Source organism: Lissotriton helveticus, chromosome 2_1 (assembly GCF_964261635.1).
Source record: "Lissotriton helveticus chromosome 2_1, aLisHel1.1, whole genome shotgun sequence".
Taxonomy (NCBI): Eukaryota; Metazoa; Chordata; class Amphibia; order Caudata; family Salamandridae; genus Lissotriton; species Lissotriton helveticus.
The window spans coordinates 1,632,351,593-1,632,376,785 of record NC_136059.1 but is presented as its reverse complement, the minus strand read 5'-3'; positions in this window follow the sequence as shown (position 1 = coordinate 1,632,376,785).

Below are 25,193 nucleotides of genomic sequence, written 5' to 3'. Positions count from 1 at the left end.
GAGAGTCAAAATTAGTTGAAAGATGAACATTTTCAAAACGGACTATTTTGGTCATCTCAGAGCAATTTCATCAGGTCGTGGGTCATCGATCGTTTTGCATGAAAAATTGAACGTTCTCGCATGTACATTAATTTACTCTAAATGTTGTTTATATCTCTTCCCGCAGTGAATAAACACGTTTTAAGCCCTCAAAGTGAGCATTTGGGTCCTTTTAAGTCACTTTTACCCATAAGCCAAATCTTGTGTTTTGGCTCCCTAGAAGCATGAAAATGACTATAAAGATGCTAATTTTAGCTCCAAAAGGGATGATCCACCTCTGAGAGTCAAAATTAGTTGAAAGATGAAAATTTTCAAAACGGACCATTTTGGTCATCTCGGAGCAATTTCATCAGGTCGCGGGTCATCGATCGTTTTGCATGAAAAATTGAACGTTCTTGCATGAACATTAATTTACCTTAAATGTTGTTTATATCTCTTCCTGCATTGAATAAACACGTTTTAAGCCCTCAAAGTGAGCATTTGGGCCTTTTTAAGTCACTTTTAACCATGAGCCAAATCTTGAGTTTTGGCTCCCTAGAAGCATGAAAATGACGACAAAGATGCTCATTTTATCTCCAAAAGTGATGATCCACCTCTGAGAGTCAAAATTAGTTGAAAGATGAAAATTTTCAAAACGGACCATTTTGGTCATCTCGGAGCAATTTCATGAGGTCGCGGGTCATCGATCGTTTTGCATGAAAAATTGAACGTTCTTGCATGAACATTAATTTACTCTAAATGTTGTTTATATCTCTTCCCGCAGTGAATAAACACGTTTTAAGCACTCGAAGTGAGCATTTGGGTCCTTTTAATTCACTTTTAACCATGAGCCAAATCTTGAGTTTTGGCTCCTTAGAAGCATGAAAATGACGATAAAGATGCTCATTTTATCTCCAAAAGTGATGATCCACCTCTGAAAGTCAGAATTAGTTGAAAGATGGACATTTTCAAAATGGACCATTTTGGTCATCTCAGAGCAATTTCATCAGGTCGCGGGTCAACGATCGTTTTGCATGAAAAATTGAACGTTCTCGCATGTACATTAATTTACTCTAAATGTTGTTTATATCTCTTCCCGCAGTGAATAAACACGTTTTAAGCCCTCAAAGTGAGCATTTGGGTCCTTTTAAGTCACTTTTACCCATGAGCCAAATCTTGAGTTTTGGCTCCGTAGAAGCATGAAAATGACGATAAAGATGCTCATTTTATATCCAAAAGTGATGATCCACCTCTGAGAGTCAAAATGAGTTGAAAGATGAAAATTTTCAAAACGGACCATTTTGGTCATCTCGGAGCAATTTCATCAGGTCGCGGGTCATCGATCGTTTTGCATGAAAAATTGAACGTTCTCGCATGAACAATAATTTACTCTAAATGTTGTGTATATCTCTTCCCGCAGTGACTAAACACGTTTTAAGCCCTCGAAGTGAGCATTTGGGTCCTTTTAAGTCACTTTTACCCATGAGCCAAATCTTGAGTTTTGGCTCCCTAGAAGCATGAAAATGACTATAAAGATGCTCATTTTAGCTCCAAAAGTGATGATCCACCTGTGAGAGTCAAAATTAGTTGAAAGATGAAAATTTTCAAAACGGACCATTTTGGTCATCTCGGAGCAATTTCATCAGGTCGCGGGTCATCGATCGTTTTGCATGAAAAATTGAACGTTCTTGCATGAACATTAATTTACTCTAAATGTTGTTTATATTTCTTCCCGCAGTGAATAAACATGTTTTAAGCCCTCGAAGTGAGCATTTGGGTCCTTTTAATTCACTTTTACCCATGAGCCAAATCTTGTGTTTTGGCTCCTTAGAAGCATGAAAATGACTATAAAGATGCTCATTTTAGCTCCAAAAGTGATGATCCACCTCTGAGAGTAAAAATTAGTTGAAAGATGAACATTTTCAAAACGGACCATTTTGGTCATCTCAGAGCAATTTCATCAGGTCGCGGGTCAACGATCGTTTTGCATGAAAAATTGAACGTTCTCGCATGAACATTATTTTACTCTAAATGTTGTTTATATCTCTTCCCGCAGTGAATAAACACGTTTTAAGCCCTCGAAGTGAGCATTTGGGCCTTTTTAAGTCACTTTTAACCATGAGCCAAATCTTGAGTTTTGGCTCCCTAGAAGCATGAAAATGACGACAAAGATGCTCATTTTATCTCCAAAAGTGATTATACACCTCTGAGAGTCAAAATTAGTTGAAAGATGAACATTTTCAAAACGGACTATTTTGGTCATCTCAGAGCAATTTCATCAGGTCGTGGGTCATCGATCGTTTTGCATGAAAAATTGAACGTTCTCGCATGTACATTAATTTACTCTAAATGTTGTTTATATCTCTTCCCGCAGTGAATAAACACGTTTTAAGCCCTCAAAGTGAGCATTTGGGTCCTTTTAAGTCACTTTTACCCATAAGCCAAATCTTGTGTTTTGGCTCCCTAGAAGCATGAAAATGACTATAAAGATGCTAATTTTAGCTCCAAAAGTGATGATCCACCTCTGAGAGTCAAAATTAGTTGAAAGATGAAAATTTTCAAAACGGACCATTTTGGTCATCTCGGAGCAATTTCATCAGGTCGCGGGTCATCGATCGTTTTGCATGAAAAAGTGAACGTTCTTGCATGAACATTAATTTACCTTAAATGTTGTTTATATCTCTTCCTGCATTGAATAAACACGTTTTAAGCCCTCAAAGTGAGCATTTGGGCCTTTTTAAGTCACTTTTAACCATGAGCCAAATCTTGAGTTTTGGCTCCCTAGAGGTATGAAAATGACGATAAAGATGCTCATTTTATCTCCAAAAGTGATGATCCACCTCTGAGAGTCAAAATTAGTTGAAAGATGAACATTTTCAAAACGGACCATTTTGGTCATCTCGGAGCAATTTCATCAGGTCGCGGGTCATCGATCGTTTTGCATGAAAAATTGAACGTTCTTGCATGAACATTAATTTACTCTAAATGTTGTTTATATCTCTTCCCGCAGTGAATAAACACGTTTTAAGCCCTCGAAGTGAGCATTTGGGTCCTTTTAATTCACTTTTAACCATGAGCCAAATCTTGAGTTTTGGCTCCTTAGAAGCATGAAAATGACGATAAAGATGCTCATGTTATCTCCAAAAGTGATGATCCACTTCTGAAAGTCAGAATTAGTTGAAAGATGGAAGGTTTTAAAACGGACCATTTGGTCATCTCAGAGCAATTTCATCAGGTTGCGGGTCATCGATCGTTTTGCATGAAAAATTGAACGTTCTCGCATGAACAATAATTTACTCTAAATGTTGTTTATATCTCTTCCCGCAGTGAATAAACACGTTTTAAGCCCTCGAAGTGAGCATTTGGGTCCTTTTAAGTCACTTTTACCCATGAGCCAAATCTTGAGTTTTGGCTCCCTAGAAGCATGAAAATGACTATAAAGATGCTCGTTTTAGCTCCAAAAGTGATGATCCACCTCTGAAAGTAAAAATTAGTTGAAAGATGAACATTTTCAAAACGGACCATTTTGGTCATCTCAGAGCAATTTCATCAGGTTGCGGGTCAACGATCGTTTTGCATGAAAAATTGAACGTTCTCGCATAAACATTATTTTACTCTAAATGTTGTTTATATCTCTTCCCGCAGTGAATAAACATGTTTAAGCCCTCAAAGTGAGCATTTGGGCCTTTTTAAGTCACTTTTTACCATGAGCCAAATCTTGAGTTTTGGCTCCCTAGAAGCATGAAAATGACAATAAAGATGCTCATTTTATCTCCAAAAGTGATGATACACCTCTGAGAGTCAAAATTAGTTGAAAGATGAACATTTTCAAAACGGACTATTTTGGTCATCTCAGAGCAATTTCATCAGGTCGCGGGTCATCGATCGTTTTGCATGAAAAATTGAACGTTCTTGCATGAACATTAATTTACTCTAAATGTTGTTTATATCTCTTCCCGCAGTGAATAAACATGTTTTAAGCCCTCGAAGAGAGCATTTGGGTCCTTTTAATTCACTTTTAACCATGAGCCAAATCTTGAGTTTTGGCTCCTTAGAAGCATGAAAATGACGATAAAGATGCTCATTTTATCTCCAAAAGTGATGATCCACCTCTGAAAGTCAGAATTAGTTGAAAGATGGAAGGTTTTAAAACGGACCATTTTGGTCATCTCAGAGCAATTTCATCAGGTCGCGAGTCATCGATCGTTTTGCATGAAAAATTGAACGTTCTCGCATGAACATTAATTTACTCTAAATGTTGTTTATATCTCTTCCCGCAGTGAATAAACACGTTTTAAGCCCTCAAAGTGAGCATTTGGGCCTTTTTAAGTCACTTTTAACCATGAGCCAAATCTTGAGTTTTGGCTCCCTAGAAGCATGAAAATGACGACAAAGATGCTCATTTTATCTCCAAAAGTGATGATCCACCTCTGAGAGTCAAAATTAGTTGAAAGATGAAAATTTTCAAAACGGACCATTTTGGTCATCTCGGAGCAATTTCATGAGGTCGCGGGTCATCGATCGTTTTGCATGAAAAATTGAACGTTCTTGCATGAACATTAATTTACTCTAAATGTTGTTTATATCTCTTCCCGCAGTGAATAAACACGTTTTAAGCACTCGAAGTGAGCATTTGGGTCCTTTTAATTCACTTTTAACCATGAGCCAAATCTTGAGTTTTGGCTCCTTAGAAGCATGAAAATGACGATAAAGATGCTCATTTTATCTCCAAAAGTGATGATCCACCTCTGAAAGTCAGAATTAGTTGAAAGATGGACATTTTCAAAATGGACCATTTTGGTCATCTCAGAGCAATTTCATCAGGTCGCGGGTCAACGATCGTTTTGCATGAAAAATTGAACGTTCTCGCATGTACATTAATTTACTCTAAATGTTGTTTATATCTCTTCCCGCAGTGAATAAACACGTTTTAAGCCCTCAAAGTGAGCATTTGGGTCCTTTTAAGTCACTTTTACCCATGAGCCAAATCTTGAGTTTTGGCTCCGTAGAAGCATGAAAATGACGATAAAGATGCTCATTTTATATCCAAAAGTGATGATCCACCTCTGAGAGTCAAAATGAGTTGAAAGATGAAAATTTTCAAAACGGACCATTTTGGTCATCTCGGAGCAATTTCATCAGGTCGCGGGTCATCGATCGTTTTGCATGAAAAATTGAACGTTCTCGCATGAACAATAATTTACTCTAAATGTTGTGTATATCTCTTCCCGCAGTGACTAAACACGTTTTAAGCCCTCGAAGTGAGCATTTGGGCCTTTTTAAGTCACTTTTAACCATGAGCCAAATCTTGAGTTTTGGCTCCCTAGAAGTATGAAAATGACGATAAAGATGCTCATTTTATCTCCAAAAGTGATGATCCACCTCTGAGAGTCAAAATTAGTTGAAAGATGAACATTTTCAAAACGGACTATTTCGGTCATCTCAGAGCAATTTCATCAGGTCGCGGGTCATCGATCGTTTTGCATGAAAAATTGAACGTTCTCGCATGAACAATAATTTACTCTTAATGTTGTTTATATCTCTTCCCGCAGTGACTAAACACGTTTTAAGCCCTCGAAGTGAGCATTTGGGTTCTTTCAAGTCACTTTTACCCATGAGCCAATTCTTGAGTTTTGGCTCCCTAGAAGCATGAAAATGACTATAAAGATGCTCATTTTAGCTCCAAAAGTGATGATCCACCTCTGAGAGTAAAAATTAGTTGAAATATGAACATTTTCAAAACGGACCATTTTGGTCATCTCAGAGCAATTTCATCAGGTCGCGGGTCATCGATCGTTTTGCATGAAAAATTGAACGTTCTTGCATGAACATTAATTTACTCTAAATGTTGTTTATATCTCTTCCCGCAGTGAATAAACACGTTTTAAGCCCTCGAAGTGAGCATTTGGGTCCTTTTAAGTCACTTTTAACCATGAGCCAAATCTTGAGTTTTGGCTCCCTAGAAGCATGAAAATGACGATAAAGATGCTCATTTTATATCCAAAAGTGATGATCCACCTCTGAGAGTCAAAATTAGTTGAAAGATGAAAATTTTCAAAACGGACCATTTTGGTCATCTCGGAGCAATTTCATCAGGTCGGGTCATCGATCGTTTTGCATGAAAAATTGAACTTTCTTGCATGAACATTAATTTACTCTAAATGTTGTTTATTACTCTTTCTGCAGTGAATAAATACGTTTTAAGCCCTCGAAGTGAGCATTTGGGTCCTTTTAAGTCACTTTTAACCATGAGCCAAATCTTGAGTTTTAACTCCCTAGAAGCATGAAAATGACGATAAAGATACTCATTTTATCTCCAAAAGTGATGATACACCTCTGAGAGTCAAAATTAGTTGAAAGATGAACATTTTCAAAACGGACTATTTTCGTCATCTCAGAGCAAATTCATCAGGTCGCGGGGTCATCGATCGTTTTGCATGAAAAATTGAACGTTCTCGCATGAACATTAATTTACTCTAAATGTTGTTTATATCTCTTCCCGCAGTGAATAAACACGTTTTAAGCCCTCGAAGTGAGCATTTGGGCCTTTTTAAGTCACTTTTAACCATGAGCCAAATCTTGAGTTTTGGCTCCCTAGAAGCATGAAAATGACGACAAAGATGCTCATTTTATCTCCAAAAGTGATGATACACCTCTGAGAGTCGAAATTAGTTGAAAGATGAACATTTTCAAAACGGACTATTTTGGTCATCTCAGAGCAATTTCATCAGGTCGTGGGTCATCGATCGTTTTGCATGAAAAATTGAACGTTCTCGCATGTACATTAATTTACTCTAAATGTTGTTTATATCTCTTCCCGCAGTGAATAAACACGTTTTAAGCCCTCAAAGTGAGCATTTGGGTCCTTTTAAGTCACTTTTACCCATAAGCCAAATCTTGTGTTTTGGCTCCCTAGAAGCATGAAAATGACTATAAAGATGCTAATTTTAGCTCCAAAAGTGATGATCCACCTCTGAGAGTCAAAATTAGTTGAAAGATGAAAATTTTCAAAACGGACCATTTTGGTCATCTCGGAGCAATTTCATCAGGTCGCGGGTCATCGATCGTTTTGCATGAAAAATTGAACGTTCTTGCATGAACATTAATTTACCTTAAATGTTGTTTATATCTCTTCCTGCATTGAATAAACACGTTTTAAGCCCTCAAAGTGAGCATTTGGGCCTTTTTAAGTCACTTTTAACCATGAGCCAAATCTTGAGTTTTGGCTCCCTAGAGGTATGAAAATGACGATAAAGATGCTCATTTTATCTCCAAAAGTGATGATCCACCTCTGAGAGTCAAAATTAGTTGAAAGATGAACATTTTCAAAACGGACCATTTTGGTCATCTCGGAGCAATTTCATCAGGTCGCGGGTCATCGATCGTTTTGCATGAAAAATTGAACGTTCTTGCATGAACATTAATTTACTCTAAATGTTGTTTATATCTCTTCCCGCAGTGAATAAACACGTTTTAAGCCCTCGAAGTGAGCATTAGGGTCCTTTTAATTCACTTTTAACCATGAGCCAAATCTTGAGTTTTGGCTCCTTAGAAGCATGAAAATGACGATAAAGATGCTCATGTTATCTCCAAAAGTGATGATCCACTTCTGAAAGTCAGAATTAGTTGAAAGATGGAAGGTTTTAAAACGGACCATTTGGTCATCTCAGAGCAATTTCATCAGGTCGCGGGTCATCGATCGTTTTGCATGAAAAATTGAACGTTCTCGCATGAACAATAATTTACTCTAAATGTTGTTTATATCTCTTCCCGCAGTGAATAAACACGTTTTAAGCCCTCGAAGTGAGCATTTGGGTCCTTTTAAGTCACTTTTACCCATGAGCCAAATCTTGAGTTTTGGCTCCCTAGAAGCATGAAAATGACTATAAAGATGCTCGTTTTAGCTCCAAAAGTGATGATCCACCTCTGAAAGTAAAAATTAGTTGAAAGATGAACATTTTCAAAACGGACCATTTTGGTCATCTCAGAGCAATTTCATCAGGTTGCGGGTCAACGATCGTTTTGCATGAAAAATTGAACGTTCTCGCATAAACATTATTTTACTCTAAATGTTGTTTATATCTCTTCCCGCAGTGAATAGTGGAGTAGTGTGGCTCACTGGTTAGAGGCGGCAGGCCTGAGAGCAGAAGTCAGCCTGGGACCAGGGTTCAATTCCCGACGCGGCAGGGTTGTGGACCTTGGTCAGCGGACTCGATAATTCTCGCTTCGGTGCTTACTCGAATCAGGGGTTCCACTCGGCAACTCTGGGCATTAGCTTGCCTAATCTCCACAACGGCCCCACCAATTCCGGGGATGCCTGGCTCCACCTTGGGGACTCCCAGCAAGGGACCATCCCACAGGGAAAGCCAGGACGGGTTCCCCAGAGTTATACAGCGCCGGGACGCCCCGTTGCTGGGGCAGCTGTGCGCTTTACAAGTATATTACATTTACAAGTATATTACATTTACATAAACATGTTTAAGCCCTCAAAGTGAGCATTTGGGCCTTTTTAAGTCACTTTTTACCATGAGCCAAATCTTGAGTTTTGGCTCCCTAGAAGCATGAAAATGACAATAAAGATGCTCATTTTATCTCCAAAAGTGATGATACACCTCTGAGAGTCAAAATTAGTTGAAAGATGAACATTTTCAAAACGGACTATTTTGGTCATCTCAGAGCAATTTCATCAGGTCGCGGGTCATCGATCGTTTTGCATGAAAAATTGAACGTTCTTGCATGAACATTAATTTACTCTAAATGTTGTTTATATCTCTTCCCGCAGTGAATAAACATGTTTTAAGCCCTCGAAGAGAGCATTTGGGTCCTTTTAATTCACTTTTAACCATGAGCCAAATCTTGAGTTTTGGCTCCTTAGAAGCATGAAAATGACGACAAAGATGCTAATTTTATCTCCAAAAGTGATGATCCACCTCTGAGAGTCAAAATTAGTTGAAAGATGAACATTTTCAAAACGGACTATTTTGGTCATCTCAGAGCAATTTCATCAGGTCGCGGGGTCATCGATCGTTTTGCATGAAAAATTGAACGGTCTCGCATGAACATTAATTTACTCTAAATGTTGTTTATATCTCTTCCCGCAGTGAATAAACACGTTTTAAGCCCTCGAAGTGAGCATTTGGGCCTTTTTAAGTCACTTTTAACCATGAGCCAAATCTTGAGTTTTGGCTCCCTAGAAGCATGAAAATGACGACAAAGATGCTCATTTTATCTCCAAAAGTGATGATCCACCTCTGAGAGTCAAAATTAGTTGAAAGATGAAAATTTTCAAAACGGACCATTTTGGTCATCTCGGAGCAATTTCATGAGGTCGCGGGTCATCGATCGTTTTGCATGAAAAATTGAACGTTCTTGCATGAACATTAATTTACTCTAAATGTTGTTTATATCTCTTCCCGCAGTGAATAAACACGTTTTAAGCCCTCGAAGTGAGCATTTGGGTCCTTTTAAGTCACTTTTAACCATGAGCCAAATCTTGAGTTTTGGCTCCCTAGAAGCATGAAAATGACGATAAAGATGCTCATTTTATATCCAAAAGTGATGATCCACCTCTGAGAGTCAAAATTAGTTGAAAGATGAACATTTTCAAAACGGACCATTTTGGTCATCTCGGAGCAATTTCATCAGGTCGGGTCATCGATCGTTTTGCATGAAAAATTGAACGTTCTCGCATGAACAATAATTTACTCTAAATGTTGTTTATATCTCTTCCCGCAGTGACTAAACACGTTTTAAGCCCTCGAAGTGAGCATTTGGGTCCTTTTAAGTCACTTTTACCCATGAGCCAAATCTTGAGTTTTGGCTCCCTAGAAGCATGAAAATGACTATAAAGATGCTCATTTTAACTCCAAAAGTGATGATCCACCTGTGAGAGTCAAAATTAGTTGAAAGATGAACATTTTCAAAACGGACCATTTTGGTCATCTTGGAGCAATTTCATCAGGTCACGGGTCATCGATCGTTTTGCATGAAAAATTGAACTTTCTTGCATGAACATTAATTTACTCTAAATGTTGTTTATTACTCTTTCTGCAGTGAATAAATACGTTTTAAGCCCTCGAAGTGAGCATTTGGGTCCTTTTAAATCACTTTTAACCATGAGCCAAATCTTGAGTTTTAACTCCCTAGAAGCATGAAAATGACGATAAAGATACTCATTTTATCTCCAAAAGTGATGATACACCTCTGAGAGTCAAAATTAGTTGAAAGATGAACATTTTCAAAACGGACTATTTTCGTCATCTCAGAGCAAATTCATCAGGTCGCGGGGTCATCGATCGTTTTGCATGAAAAATTGAACGTTCTCGCATGAACATTAATTTACTCTAAATGTTGTTTATATCTCTTCCCGCAGTGAATAAACACGTTTTAAGCCCTCGAAGTGAGCATTTGGGCCTTTTTAAGTCACTTTTAACCATGAGCCAAATCTTGAGTTTTGGCTCCCTAGAAGCATGAAAATGACGACAAAGATGCTCATTTTATCTCCAAAAGTGATGATACACCTCTGAGAGTCAAAATTAGTTGAAAGATGAACATTTTCAAAACGGACTATTTTGGTCATCTCAGAGCAATTTCATCAGGTCGTGGGTCATCGATCGTTTTGCATGAAAAATTGAACGTTCTCGCATGTACATTAATTTACTCTAAATGTTGTTTATATCTCTTCCCGCAGTGAATAAACACGTTTTAAGCCCTCAAAGTGAGCATTTGGGTCCTTTTAAGTCACTTTTACCCATAAGCCAAATCTTGTGTTTTGGCTCCCTAGAAGCATGAAAATGACTATAAAGATGCTAATTTTAGCTCCAAAAGGGATGATCCACCTCTGAGAGTCAAAATTAGTTGAAAGATGAAAATTTTCAAAACGGACCATTTTGGTCATCTCGGAGCAATTTCATCAGGTCGCGGGTCATCGATCGTTTTGCATGAAAAATTGAACGTTCTTGCATGAACATTAATTTACCTTAAATGTTGTTTATATCTCTTCCTGCATTGAATAAACACGTTTTAAGCCCTCAAAGTGAGCATTTGGGCCTTTTTAAGTCACTTTTAACCATGAGCCAAATCTTGAGTTTTGGCTCCCTAGAAGCATGAAAATGACGACAAAGATGCTCATTTTATCTCCAAAAGTGATGATCCACCTCTGAGAGTCAAAATTAGTTGAAAGATGAAAATTTTCAAAACGGACCATTTTGGTCATCTCGGAGCAATTTCATGAGGTCGCGGGTCATCGATCGTTTTGCATGAAAAATTGAACGTTCTTGCATGAACATTAATTTACTCTAAATGTTGTTTATATCTCTTCCCGCAGTGAATAAACACGTTTTAAGCACTCGAAGTGAGCATTTGGGTCCTTTTAATTCACTTTTAACCATGAGCCAAATCTTGAGTTTTGGCTCCTTAGAAGCATGAAAATGACGATAAAGATGCTCATTTTATCTCCAAAAGTGATGATCCACCTCTGAAAGTCAGAATTAGTTGAAAGATGGACATTTTCAAAATGGACCATTTTGGTCATCTCAGAGCAATTTCATCAGGTCGCGGGTCAACGATCGTTTTGCATGAAAAATTGAACGTTCTCGCATGTACATTAATTTACTCTAAATGTTGTTTATATCTCTTCCCGCAGTGAATAAACACGTTTTAAGCCCTCAAAGTGAGCATTTGGGTCCTTTTAAGTCACTTTTACCCATGAGCCAAATCTTGAGTTTTGGCTCCCTAGAAGCATGAAAATGACGATAAAGATGCTCATTTTATATCCAAAAGTGATGATCCACCTCTGAGAGTCAAAATGAGTTGAAAGATGAAAATTTTCAAAACGGACCATTTTGGTCATCTCGGAGCAATTTCATCAGGTCGCGGGTCATCGATCGTTTTGCATGAAAAATTGAACGTTCTCGCATGAACAATAATTTACTCTAAATGTTGTGTATATCTCTTCCCGCAGTGACTAAACACGTTTTAAGCCCTCGAAGTGAGCATTTGGGTCCTTTTAAGTCACTTTTACCCATGAGCCAAATCTTGAGTTTTGGCTCCCTAGAAGCATGAAAATGACTATAAAGATGCTCATTTTAGCTCCAAAAGTGATGATCCACCTGTGAGAGTCAAAATTAGTTGAAAGATGAAAATTTTCAAAACGGACCATTTTGGTCATCTCGGAGCAATTTCATCAGGTCGCGGGTCATCGATCGTTTTGCATGAAAAATTGAACGTTCTTGCATGAACATTAATTTACTCTAAATGTTGTTTATATTTCTTCCCGCAGTGAATAAACATGTTTTAAGCCCTCGAAGTGAGCATTTGGGTCCTTTTAATTCACTTTTACCCATGAGCCAAATCTTGTGTTTTGGCTCCTTAGAAGCATGAAAATGACTATAAAGATGCTCATTTTAGCTCCAAAAGTGATGATCCACCTCTGAGAGTAAAAATTAGTTGAAAGATGAACATTTTCAAAACGGACCATTTTGGTCATCTCAGAGCAATTTCATCAGGTCGCGGGTCAACGATCGTTTTGCATGAAAAATTGAACGTTCTCGCATGAACATTATTTTACTCTAAATGTTGTTTATATCTCTTCCCGCAGTGAATAAACACGTTTTAAGCCCTCGAAGTGAGCATTTGGGCCTTTTTAAGTCACTTTTAACCATGAGCCAAATCTTGAGTTTTGGCTCCCTAGAAGCATGAAAATGACGATAAAGATGCTCATTTTATCTCCAAAAGTGATGATCCACCTCTGAGAGTCAAAATTAGTTGAAAGATGAAAATTTTCAAAACGGACCATTTTGGTCATCTCGGAGCAATTTCATCAGGTCGCGGGTCATCGATCGTTTTGCATGAAAAATTGAACGTTCTTGCATGAACATTAATTTACTCTAAATGTTGTTTATATCTCTTCCTGCATTGAATAAACACGTTTTAAGCCCTCAAAGTGAGCATTTGGGCCTTTTTAAGTCACTTTTAACCATGAGCCAAATCTTGAGTTTTGGCTCCCTAGAAGTATGAAAATGACGATAAAGATGCTCATTTTATCTCCAAAAGTGATGATCCACCTCTGAGAGTCAAAATTAGTTGAAAGATGAACATTTTCAAAACGGACTATTTCGGTCATCTCAGAGCAATTTCATCAGGTCGCGGGTCATCGATCGTTTTGCATGAAAAATTGAACGTTCTCGCATGAACAATAATTTACTCTTAATGTTGTTTATATCTCTTCCCGCAGTGACTAAACACGTTTTAAGCCCTCGAAGTGAGCATTTGGGTCCTTTCAAGTCACTTTTACCCATGAGCCAAATCTTGAGTTTTGGCTCCCTAGAAGCATGAAAATGACTATAAAGATGCTCATTTTAGCTCCAAAAGTGATGATCCACCTCTGAGAGTAAAAATTAGTTGAAATATGAACATTTTCAAAACGGACCATTTTGGTCATCTCAGAGCAATTTCATCAGGTCGCGGGTCATCGATCGTTTTGCATGAAAAATTGAACGTTCTTGCATGAACATTAATTTACTCTAAATGTTGTTTATATCTCTTCCCGCAGTGAATAAACACGTTTTAAGCCCTCGAAGTGAGCATTTGGGCCTTTTTAGGTCACTTTTAACCATGAGCCAAATCTTGAGTTTTGGCTCCCTAGAAGCATGAAAATGACGATAAAGATGCTCATTTTATCTCCAAAAGTGATGATACACCTCTGAGAGTCAAAATTAGTTGAAAGAGGAACATTTTCAAAACGGACTATTTTGGTCATCTCAGAGCAATTTCATCAGGTCGCTGGTCATCGATCGTTTTGCATGAAAAATTGAACGTTCTTGCATGAACATTAATTTACTCTAAATGTTGTTTATATCTCTTCCCGCAGTGAATAAACACGTTTTAAGCCCTCAAAGTGAGCATTTGGGTCCTTTTAAGTCACTTTTACCCATAAGCCAAATCTTGTGTTTTGGCTCCCTAGAAGCATGAAAATGACTATAAAGATGCTAATTTTAGCTCCAAAAGTGATGATCCACCTCTGAGAGTCAAAATTAGTTGAAAGATGAAAATTTTCAAAACGGACCATTTTGGTCATCTCGGAGCAATTTCATCAGGTCGCGGGTCATCGATCGTTTTGCATGAAAAATTGAACGTTCTTGCATGAACATTAATTTACTCTAAATGTTGTTTATATCTCTTCCTGCATTGAATAAACACGTTTTAAGCCCTCAAAGTGAGCATTTGGGCCTTTTTAAGTCACTTTTAACCATGAGCCAAATCTTGAGTTTTGGCTCCCTAGAGGTATGAAAATGACGATAAAGATGCTCATTTTATCTCCAAAAGTGATGATCCACCTCTGAGAGTCAAAATTAGTTGAAAGATGAACATTTTCAAAACGGACCATTTTGGTCATCTCGGAGCAATTTCATCAGGTCGCGGGTCATCGATCGTTTTGCATGAAAAATTGAACGTTCTTGCATGAACATTAATTTACTCTAAATGTTGTTTATATCTCTTCCCGCAGTGAATAAACACGTTTTAAGCCCTCGAAGTAAGCATTTGGGTCCTTTTAAGTCACTTTTACCCATGAGCCAAATCTTGAGTTTTGGCTCCCTAGAAGCATGAAAATGACTATAAAGATGCTCGTTTTAGCTCCAAAAGTGATGATCCACCTCTGAAAGTAAAAATTAGTTGAAAGATGAACATTTTCAAAACGGACCATTTTGGTCATCTCAGAGCAATTTCATCAGGTTGCGGGTCAACGATCGTTTTGCATGAAAAATTGAACGTTCTCGCATAAACATTATTTTACTCTAAATGTTGTTTATATCTCTTCCCGCAGTGAATAAACATGTTTAAGCCCTCAAAGTGAGCATTTGGGCCTTTTTAAGTCACTTTTTACCATGAGCCAAATCTTGAGTTTTGGCTCCCTAGAAGCATGAAAATGACAATAAAGATGCTCATTTTATCTCCAAAAGTGATGATACACCTCTGAGAGTCAAAATTAGTTGAAAGATGAACATTTTCAAAACGGACTATTTTGGTCATCTCAGAGCAATTTCATCAGGTCGCGGGTCATCGATCGTTTTGCAAGAAAAATTGAACGTTCTTGCATGAACATTAATTTACTCTAAATGTTGTTTATATCTCTTCCCGCAGTGAATAAACATGTTTTAAGCCCTCGAAGAGAGCATTTGGGTCCTTTTAAGTCACTTTTACCCATGAGCCAAATCTTGAGTTTTGGCTCCCTAGAAGCATGAAAATGACTATAAAGATGCTCATTTTAACTCCAAAAGTGATGATCCACCTGTGAGAGTCAAAATTAGTTGAAAGATGAACATTTTCAAAACGGACCATTTTGGTCATCTTGGAGCAATTTCATCAGGTCACGGGTCATCGATCGTTTTGCATGAAAAATTGAACTTTCTTGCATGAACATTAATTTACTCTAAATGTTGTTTATTACTCTTTCTGCAGTGAATAAATACGTTTTAAGCCCTCGAAGTGAGCATTTGGGTCCTTTTAAATCACTTTTAACCATGAGCCAAATCTTGAGTTTTAACTCCCTAGAAGCATGAAAATGACGATAAAGATACTCATTTTATCTCCAAAAGTGATGATACACCTCTGAGAGTCAAAATTAGTTGAAAGATGAACATTTTCAAAACGGACTATTTTCGTCATCTCAGAGCAAATTCATCAGGTCGCGGGGTCATCGATCGTTTTGCATGAAAAATTGAACGTTCTCGCATGAACATTAATTTACTCTAAATGTTGTTTATATCTCTTCCCGCAGTGAATAAACACGTTTTAAGCCCTCGAAGTGAGCATTTGGGCCTTTTTAAGTCACTTTTAACCATGAGCCAAATCTTGAGTTTTGGCTCCCTAGAAGCATGAAAATGACGACAAAGATGCTCATTTTATCTCCAAAAGTGATGATACACCTCTGAGAGTCAAAATTAGTTGAAAGATGAACATTTTCAAAACGGACTATTTTGGTCATCTCAGAGCAATTTCATCAGGTCGTGGGTCATCGATCGTTTTGCATGAAAAATTGAACGTTCTCGCATGTACATTAATTTACTCTAAATGTTGTTTATATCTCTTCCCGCAGTGAATAAACACGTTTTAAGCCCTCAAAGTGAGCATTTGGGTCCTTTTAAGTCACTTTTACCCATAAGCCAAATCTTGTGTTTTGGCTCCCTAGAAGCATGAAAATGACTATAAAGATGCTAATTTTAGCTCCAAAAGGGATGATCCACCTCTGAGAGTCAAAATTAGTTGAAAGATGAAAATTTTCAAAACGGACCATTTTGGTCATCTCGGAGCAATTTCATCAGGTCGCGGGTCATCGATCGTTTTGCATGAAAAATTGAACGTTCTTGCATGAACATTAATTTACCTTAAATGTTGTTTATATCTCTTCCTGCATTGAATAAACACGTTTTAAGCCCTCAAAGTGAGCATTTGGGCCTTTTTAAGTCACTTTTAACCATGAGCCAAATCTTGAGTTTTGGCTCCCTAGAAGCATGAAAATGACGACAAAGATGCTCATTTTATCTCCAAAAGTGATGATCCACCTCTGAGAGTCAAAATTAGTTGAAAGATGAAAATTTTCAAAACGGACCATTTTGGTCATCTCGGAGCAATTTCATGAGGTCGCGGGTCATCGATCGTTTTGCATGAAAAATTGAACGTTCTTGCATGAACATTAATTTACTCTAAATGTTGTTTATATCTCTTCCCGCAGTGAATAAACACGTTTTAAGCACTCGAAGTGAGCATTTGGGTCCTTTTAATTCACTTTTAACCATGAGCCAAATCTTGAGTTTTGGCTCCTTAGAAGCATGAAAATGACGATAAAGATGCTCATTTTATCTCCAAAAGTGATGATCCACCTCTGAAAGTCAGAATTAGTTGAAAGATGGACATTTTCAAAATGGACCATTTTGGTCATCTCAGAGCAATTTCATCAGGTCGTGGGTCAACGATCGTTTTGCATGAAAAATTGAACGTTCTCGCATGTACATTAATTTACTCTAAATGTTGTTTATATCTCTTCCCGCAGTGAATAAACACGTTTTAAGCCCTCAAAGTGAGCATTTGGGTCCTTTTAAGTCACTTTTACCCATGAGCCAAATCTTGAGTTTTGGCTCCCTAGAAGCATGAAAATGACGATAAAGATGCTCATTTTATATCCAAAAGTGATGATCCACCTCTGAGAGTCAAAATGAGTTGAAAGATGAAAATTTTCAAAACGGACCATTTTGGTCATCTCGGAGCAATTTCATCAGGTCGCGGGTCATCGATCGTTTTGCATGAAAAATTGAACGTTCTCGCATGAACAATAATTTACTCTAAATGTTGTGTATATCTCTTCCCGCAGTGACTAAACACGTTTTAAGCCCTCGAAGTGAGCATTTGGGTCCTTTTAAGTCACTTTTACCCATGAGCCAAATCTTGAGTTTTGGCTCCCTAGAAGCATGAAAATGACTATAAAGATGCTCATTTTAGCTCCAAAAGTGATGATCCACCTGTGAGAGTCAAAATTAGTTGAAAGATGAAAATTTTCAAAACGGACCATTTTGGTCATCTCGGAGCAATTTCATCAGGTCGCGGGTCATCGATCGTTTTGCATGAAAAATTGAACGTTCTTGCATGAACATTAATTTACTCTAAATGTTGTTTATATTTCTTCCCGCAGTGAATAAACATGTTTTAAGCCCTCGAAGTGAGCATTTGGGTCCTTTTAATTCACTTTTACCCATGAGCCAAATCTTGTGTTTTGGCTCCTTAGAAGCATGAAAATGACTATAAAGATGCTCATTTTAGCTCCAAAAGTGATGATCCACCTCTGAGAGTAAAAATTAGTTGAAAGATGAACATTTTCAAAACGGACCATTTTGGTCATCTCAGAGCAATTTCATCAGGTCGCGGGTCAACGATCGTTTTGCATGAAAAATTGAACGTTCTCGCATGAACATTATTTTACTCTAAATGTTGTTTATATCTCTTCCCGCAGTGAATAAACACGTTTTAAGCCCTCGAAGTGAGCATTTGGGCCTTTTTAAGTCACTTTTAACCATGAGCCAAATCTTGAGTTTTGGCTCCCTAGAAGCATGAAAATGACGATAAAGATGCTCATTTTATCTCCAAAAGTGATGATCCACCTCTGAGAGTCAAAATTAGTTGAAAGATGAAAATTTTCAAAACGGACCATTTTGGTCATCTCGGAGCAATTTCATCAGGTCGCGGGTCATCGATCGTTTTGCATGAAAAATTGAACGTTCTTGCATGAACATTAATTTACTCTAAATGTTGTTTATATCTCTTCCTGCATTGAATAAACACGTTTTAAGCCCTCAAAGTGAGCATTTGGGCCTTTTTAAGTCACTTTTAACCATGAGCCAAATCTTGAGTTTTGGCTCCCTAGAAGTATGAAAATGACGATAAAGATGCTCATTTTATCTCCAAAAGTGATGATCCACCTCTGAGAGTCAAAATTAGTTGAAAGATGAACATTTTCAAAACGGACTATTTCGGTCATCTCAGAGCAATTTCATCAGGTCGCGGGTCATCGATCGTTTTGCATGAAAAATTGAACGTTCTCGCATGAACAATAATTTACTCTTAATGTTGTTTATATCTCTTCCCGCAGTGACTAAACACGTTTTAAGCCCTCGAAGTGAGCATTTGGGTCCTTTCAAGTCACTTTTACCCATGAGCCAAATCTTGAGTTTTGGCTCCCTAGAAGCATGAAAATGACTATAAAGATGCTCATTTTAGCTCCAAAAGTGATGATCCACCTCTGAGAGTAAAAATTAGTTGAAATATGAACATTTTCAAAACGGACCATTTTGGTCATCTCAGAGCAATTTCATCAGGTCGCGGGTCATCGATCGTTTTGCATGAAAAATTGAACGTTCTTGCATGAACATTAATTTACTCTAAATGTTGTTTATATCTCTTCCCGCAGTGAATAAACACGTTTTAAGCCCTCGAAGTGAGCATTTGGGCCTTTTTAGGTCACTTTTAACCATGAGCCAAATCTTGAGTTTTGGCTCCCTAGAAGCATGAAAATGACGATAAAGATGCTCATTTTATCTCCAAAAGTGATGATACACCTCTGAGAGTCAAAATTAGTTGAAAGAGGAACATTTTCAAAACGGACTATTTTGGTCATCTCAGAGCAATTTCATCAGGTCGCTGGTCATCGATCGTTTTGCATGAAAAATTGAACGTTCTTGCATGAACATTAATTTACTCTAAATGTTGTTTATATCTCTTCCCGCAGTGAATAAACACGTTTTAAGCCCTCAAAGTGAGCATTTGGGTCCTTTTAAGTCACTTTTACCCATAAGCCAAATCTTGTGTTTTGGCTCCCTAGAAGCATGAAAATGACTATAAAGATGCTAATTTTAGCTCCAAAAGTGATGATCCACCTCTGAGAGTCAAAATTAGTTGAAAGATGAAAATTTTCAAAACGGACCATTTTGGTCATCTCGGAGCAATTTCATCAGGTCGCGGGTCATCGATCGTTTTGCATGAAAAATTGAACGTTCTTGCATGAACATTAATTTACTCTAAATGTTGTTTATATCTCTTCCTGCATTGAATAAACACGTTTTAAGCCCTCAAAGTGAGCATTTGGGCCTTTTTAAGTCACTTTTAACCATGAGCCAAATCTTGAGTTTTGGCTCCCTAGAGGTATGAAAATGACGATAAAGATGCTCATTTTATCTCCAAAAGTGATGATCCACCTCTGAGAGTCAAAATTAGTTGAAAGATGAACATTTTCAAAACGGACCATTTTGGTCATCTCGGAGCAATTTCATCAGGTCGCGGGTCATCGATCGTTTTGCATGAAAAATTGAACGTTCTTGCATGAACATTAATTTACTCTAAATGTTGTTTATATCTCTTCCCGCAGTGAATAAACACGTTTTAAGCCCTCGAAGTAAGCATTTGGGTCCTTTTAAGTCACTTTTACCCATGAGCCAAATCTTGAGTTTTGGCTCCCTAGAAGCATGAAAATGACTATAAAGATGCTCGTTTTAGCTCCAAAAGTGATGATCCACCTCTGAAAGTAAAAATTAGTTGAAAGATGAACATTTTCAAAACGGACCATTTTGGTCATCTCAGAGCAATTTCATCAGGTTGCGGGTCAACGATCGTTTTGCATGAAAAATTGAACGTTCTCGCATAAACATTATTTTACTCTAAATGTTGTTTATATCTCTTCCCGCAGTGAATAAACATGTTTAAGCCCTCAAAGTGAGCATTTGGGCCTTTTTAAGTCACTTTTTACCATGAGCCAAATCTTGAGTTTTGGCTCCCTAGAAGCATGAAAATGACAATAAAGATGCTCATTTTATCTCCAAAAGTGATGATACACCTCTGAGAGTCAAAATTAGTTGAAAGATGAACATTTTCAAAACGGACTATTTTGGTCATCTCAGAGCAATTTCATCAGGTCGCGGGTCATCGATCGTTTTGCAAGAAAAATTGAACGTTCTTGCATGAACATTAATTTACTCTAAATGTTGTTTATATCTCTTCCCGCAGTGAATAAACATGTTTTAAGCCCTCGAAGAGAGCATTTGGGTCCTTTTAATTCACTTTTAACCATGAGCCAAATCTTGAGTTTTGGCTCCTTAGAAGCATGAAAATGACGATAAAGATGCTCATTTTATCTCCAAAAGTGATTATCCACCTCTGAAAGTCAGAATTAGTTGAAAGATGGAAGGTTTTAAAACGGACCATTTTGGTCATCTCAGAGCAATTTCATCAGGTCGCGAGTCATCGATCGTTTTGCATGAAAAATTGAACGTTCTCGCATGAACATTAATTTACTCTAAATGTTGTTTATATCTCTTCCCGCAGTGAATAAACACGTTTTAAGCCCTCAAAGTGAGCATTTGGGCCTTTTTAAGTCACTTTTAACCATGAGCCAAATCTTGAGTTTTGGCTCCCTAGAAGCATGAAAATGACGACAAAGATGCTAATTTTATCTCCAAAAGTGATGATCCACCTCTGAGAGTCAAAATTAGTTGAAAGATGAACATTTTCAAAACGGACTATTTTGGTCATCTCAGAGCAATTTCATCAGGTCGCGGGGTCATCGATCGTTTTGCATGAAAAATTGAACGGTCTCGCATGAACATTAATTTACTCTAAATGTTGTTTATATCTCTTCCCGCAGTGAATAAACACGTTTTAAGCCCTCGAAGTGAGCATTTGGGCCTTTTTAAGTCACTTTTAACCATGAGCCAAATCTTGAGTTTTGGCTCCCTAGAAGCATGAAAATGACGACAAAGATGCTCATTTTATCTCCAAAAGTGATGATCCACCTCTGAGAGTCAAAATTAGTTGAAAGATGAAAATTTTCAAAACGGACCATTTTGGTCATCTCGGAGCAATTTCATGAGGTCGCGGGTCATCGATCGTTTTGCATGAAAAATTGAACGTTCTTGCATGAACATTAATTTACTCTAAATGTTGTTTATATCTCTTCCCGCAGTGAATAAACACGTTTTAAGCACTCGAAGTGAGCATTTGGGTCCTTTTAATTCACTTTTAACCATGAGCCAAATCTTGAGTTTTGGCTCCTTAGAAGCATGAAAATGACGATAAAGATGCTCATTTTATCTCCAAAAGTGATGATCCACCTCTGAAAGTCAGAATTAGTTGAAAGATGGACATTTTCAAAATGGACCATTTTGGTCATCTCAGAGCAATTTCATCAGGTCGCGGGTCAACGATCGTTTTGCATGAAAAATTGAACGTTCTCGCATGTACATTAATTTACTCTAAATGTTGTTTATATCTCTTCCCGCAGTGAATAAACACGTTTTAAGCCCTCAAAGTGAGCATTTGGGTCCTTTTAAGTCACTTTTACCCATGAGCCAAATCTTGAGTTTTGGCTCCCTAGAAGCATGAAAATGACGATAAAGATGCTCATTTTATATCCAAAAGTGATGATCCACCTCTGAGAGTCAAAATGAGTTGAAAGATGAAAATTTTCAAAACGGACCATTTTGGTCATCTCGGAGCAATTTCATCAGGTCGCGGGTCATCGATTGTTTTGCATGAAAAATTGAACGTTCTCGCATGAACAATAATTTACTCTAAATGTTGTGTATATCTCTTCCCGCAGTGACTAAACACGTTTTAAGCCCTCGAAGTGAGCATTTGGGTCCTTTTAAGTCACTTTTACCCATGAGCCAAATCTTGAGTTTTGGCTCCCTAGAAGCATGAAAATGACTATAAAGATGCTCATTTTAGCTCCAAAAGTGATGATCCACCTGTGAGAGTCAAAATTAGTTGAAAGATGAAAATTTTCAAAACGGACCATTTTGGTCATCTCGGAGCAATTTCATCAGGTCGCGGGTCATCGATCGTTTTGCATGAAAAATTGAACGTTCTTGCATGAACATTAATTTACTCTAAATGTTGTTTATATTTCTTCCCGCAGTGAATAAACATGTTTTAAGCCCTCGAAGTGAGCATTTGGGTCCTTTTAATTCACTTTTAACCATGAGCCAAATCTTGTGTTTTGGCTCCTTAGAAGCATGAAAATGACTATAAAGATGCTCATTTTAGCTCCAAAAGTGATGATCCACCTCTGAGAGTAAAAATTAGTTGAAAGATGAACATTTTCAAAACGGAACATTTTGGTCATCTCAGAGCAATTTCATCAGGTCGCGGGTCAACGATCGTTTTGCATGAAAAATTGAACGTTCTCGCATGAACATTATTTTACTCTAAATGTTGTTTATATCTCTTCCCGCAGTGAATAAACACGTTTTAAGCCCTCGAAGTGAGCATTTGGGCCTTTTTAAGTCACTTTTAACCATGAGCCAAATCTTGAGTTTTGGCTCCCTAGAAGCATGAAAATGACGATAAAGATGCTCATTTTATCTCCAAAAGTGATGATCCACCTCTGAGAGTCAAAATTAGTTGAAAGATGAAAATTTTCAAAACGGACCATTTTGGTCATCTCGGAGCAATTTCATCAGGTCGCGGGTCATCGATCGTTTTGCATGAAAAATTGAACGTTCTTGCATGAACATTAATTTACTCTAAATGTTGTTTATATCTCTTCCTGCATTGAATAAACACGTTTTAAGCCCTCAAAGTGAGCATTTGGGCCTTTTTAAGTCACTTTTAACCATGAGCCAAATCTTGAGTTTTGGCTCCCTAGAAGTATGAAAATGACGATAAAGATGCTCATTTTATCTCCAAAAGTGATGATCCACCTCTGAGAGTCAAAATTAGTTGAAAGATGAACATTTTCAAAACGGACTATTTCGGTCATCTCAGAGCAATTTCATCAGGTCGCGGGTCATCGATCGTTTTGCATGAAAAATTGAACGTTCTCGCATGAACAATAATTTACTCTTAATGTTGTTTATATCTCTTCCCGCAGTGACTAAACACGTTTTAAGCCCTCGAAGTGAGCATTTGGGTCCTTTCAAGTCACTTTTACCCATGAGCCAAATCTTGAGTTTTGGCTCCCTAGAAGCATGAAAATGACTATAAAGATGCTCATTTTAGCTCCAAAAGTGATGATCCACCTCTGAGAGTAAAAATTAGTTGAAATATGAACATTTTCAAAACGGACCATTTTGGTCATCTCAGAGCAATTTCATCAGGTCGCGGGTCATCGATCGTTTTGCATGAAAAATTGAACGTTCTTGCATGAACATTAATTTACTCTAAATGCTGTTTATATCTCTTCCCGCAGTGAATAAACACGTTTTAAGCCCTCGAAGTGAGCATTTGGGCCTTTTTAGGTCACTTTTAACCATGAGCCAAATCTTGAGTTTTGGCTCCCTAGAAGCATGAAAATGACGACAAAGATGCTCATTTTATCTCCAAAAGTGATGATCCACCTCTGAGAGTCAAAATTAGTTGAAAGATGAAAATTTTCAAAACGGACCATTTTGGTCATCTCGGAGCAATTTCATGAGGTCGCGGGTCATCGATCGTTTTGCATGAAAAATTGAACGTTCTTGCATGAACATTAATTTACTCTAAATGTTGTTTATATCTCTTCCCGCAGTGAATAAACACGTTTTAAGCACTCGAAGTGAGCATTTGGGTCCTTTTAATTCACTTTTAACCATGAGCCAAATCTTGAGTTTTGGCTCCTTAGAAGCATGAAAATGACGATAAAGATGCTCATTTTATCTCCAAAAGTGATGATCCACCTCTGAAAGTCAGAATTAGTTGAAAGATGGACATTTTCAAAATGGACCATTTTGGTCATCTCAGAGCAATTTCATCAGGTCGCGGGTCAACGATCGTTTTGCATGAAAAATTGAACGTTCTCGCATGTACATTAATTTACTCTAAATGTTGTTTATATCTCTTCCCGCAGTGAATAAACACGTTTTAAGCCCTCAAAGTGAGCATTTGGGTCCTTTTAAGTCACTTTTACCCATGAGCCAAATCTTGAGTTTTGGCTCCCTAGAAGCATGAAAATGACGATAAAGATGCTCATTTTATATCCAAAAGTGATGATCCACCTCTGAGAGTCAAAATGAGTTGAAAGATGAAAATTTTCAAAACGGACCATTTTGGTCATCTCGGAGCAATTTCATCAGGTCGCGGGTCATCGATCGTTTTGCATGAAAAATTGAACGTTCTCGCATGAACAATAATTTACTCTAAATGTTGTGTATATCTCTTCCCGCAGTGACTAAACACGTTTTAAGCCCTCGAAGTGAGCATTTGGGTCCTTTTAAGTCACTTTTACCCATGAGCCAAATCTTGAGTTTTGGCTCCCTAGAAGCATGAAAATGACTATAAAGATGCTCATTTTAGCTCCAAAAGTGATGATCCACCTGTGAGAGTCAAAATTAGTTGAAAGATGAAAATTTTCAAAACGGACCATTTTGGTCATCTCGGAGCAATTTCATCAGGTCGCGGGTCATCGATCGTTTTGCATGAAAAATTGAACGTTCTTGCATGAACATTAATTTACTCTAAATGTTGTTTATATTTCTTCCCGCAGTGAATAAACATGTTTTAAGCCCTCGAAGTGAGCATTTGGGTCCTTTTAATTCACTTTTAACCATGAGCCAAATCTTGTGTTTTGGCTCCTTAGAAGCATGAAAATGACTATAAAGATGCTCATTTTAGCTCCAAAAGTGATGATCCACCTCTGAGAGTAAAAATTAGTTGAAAGA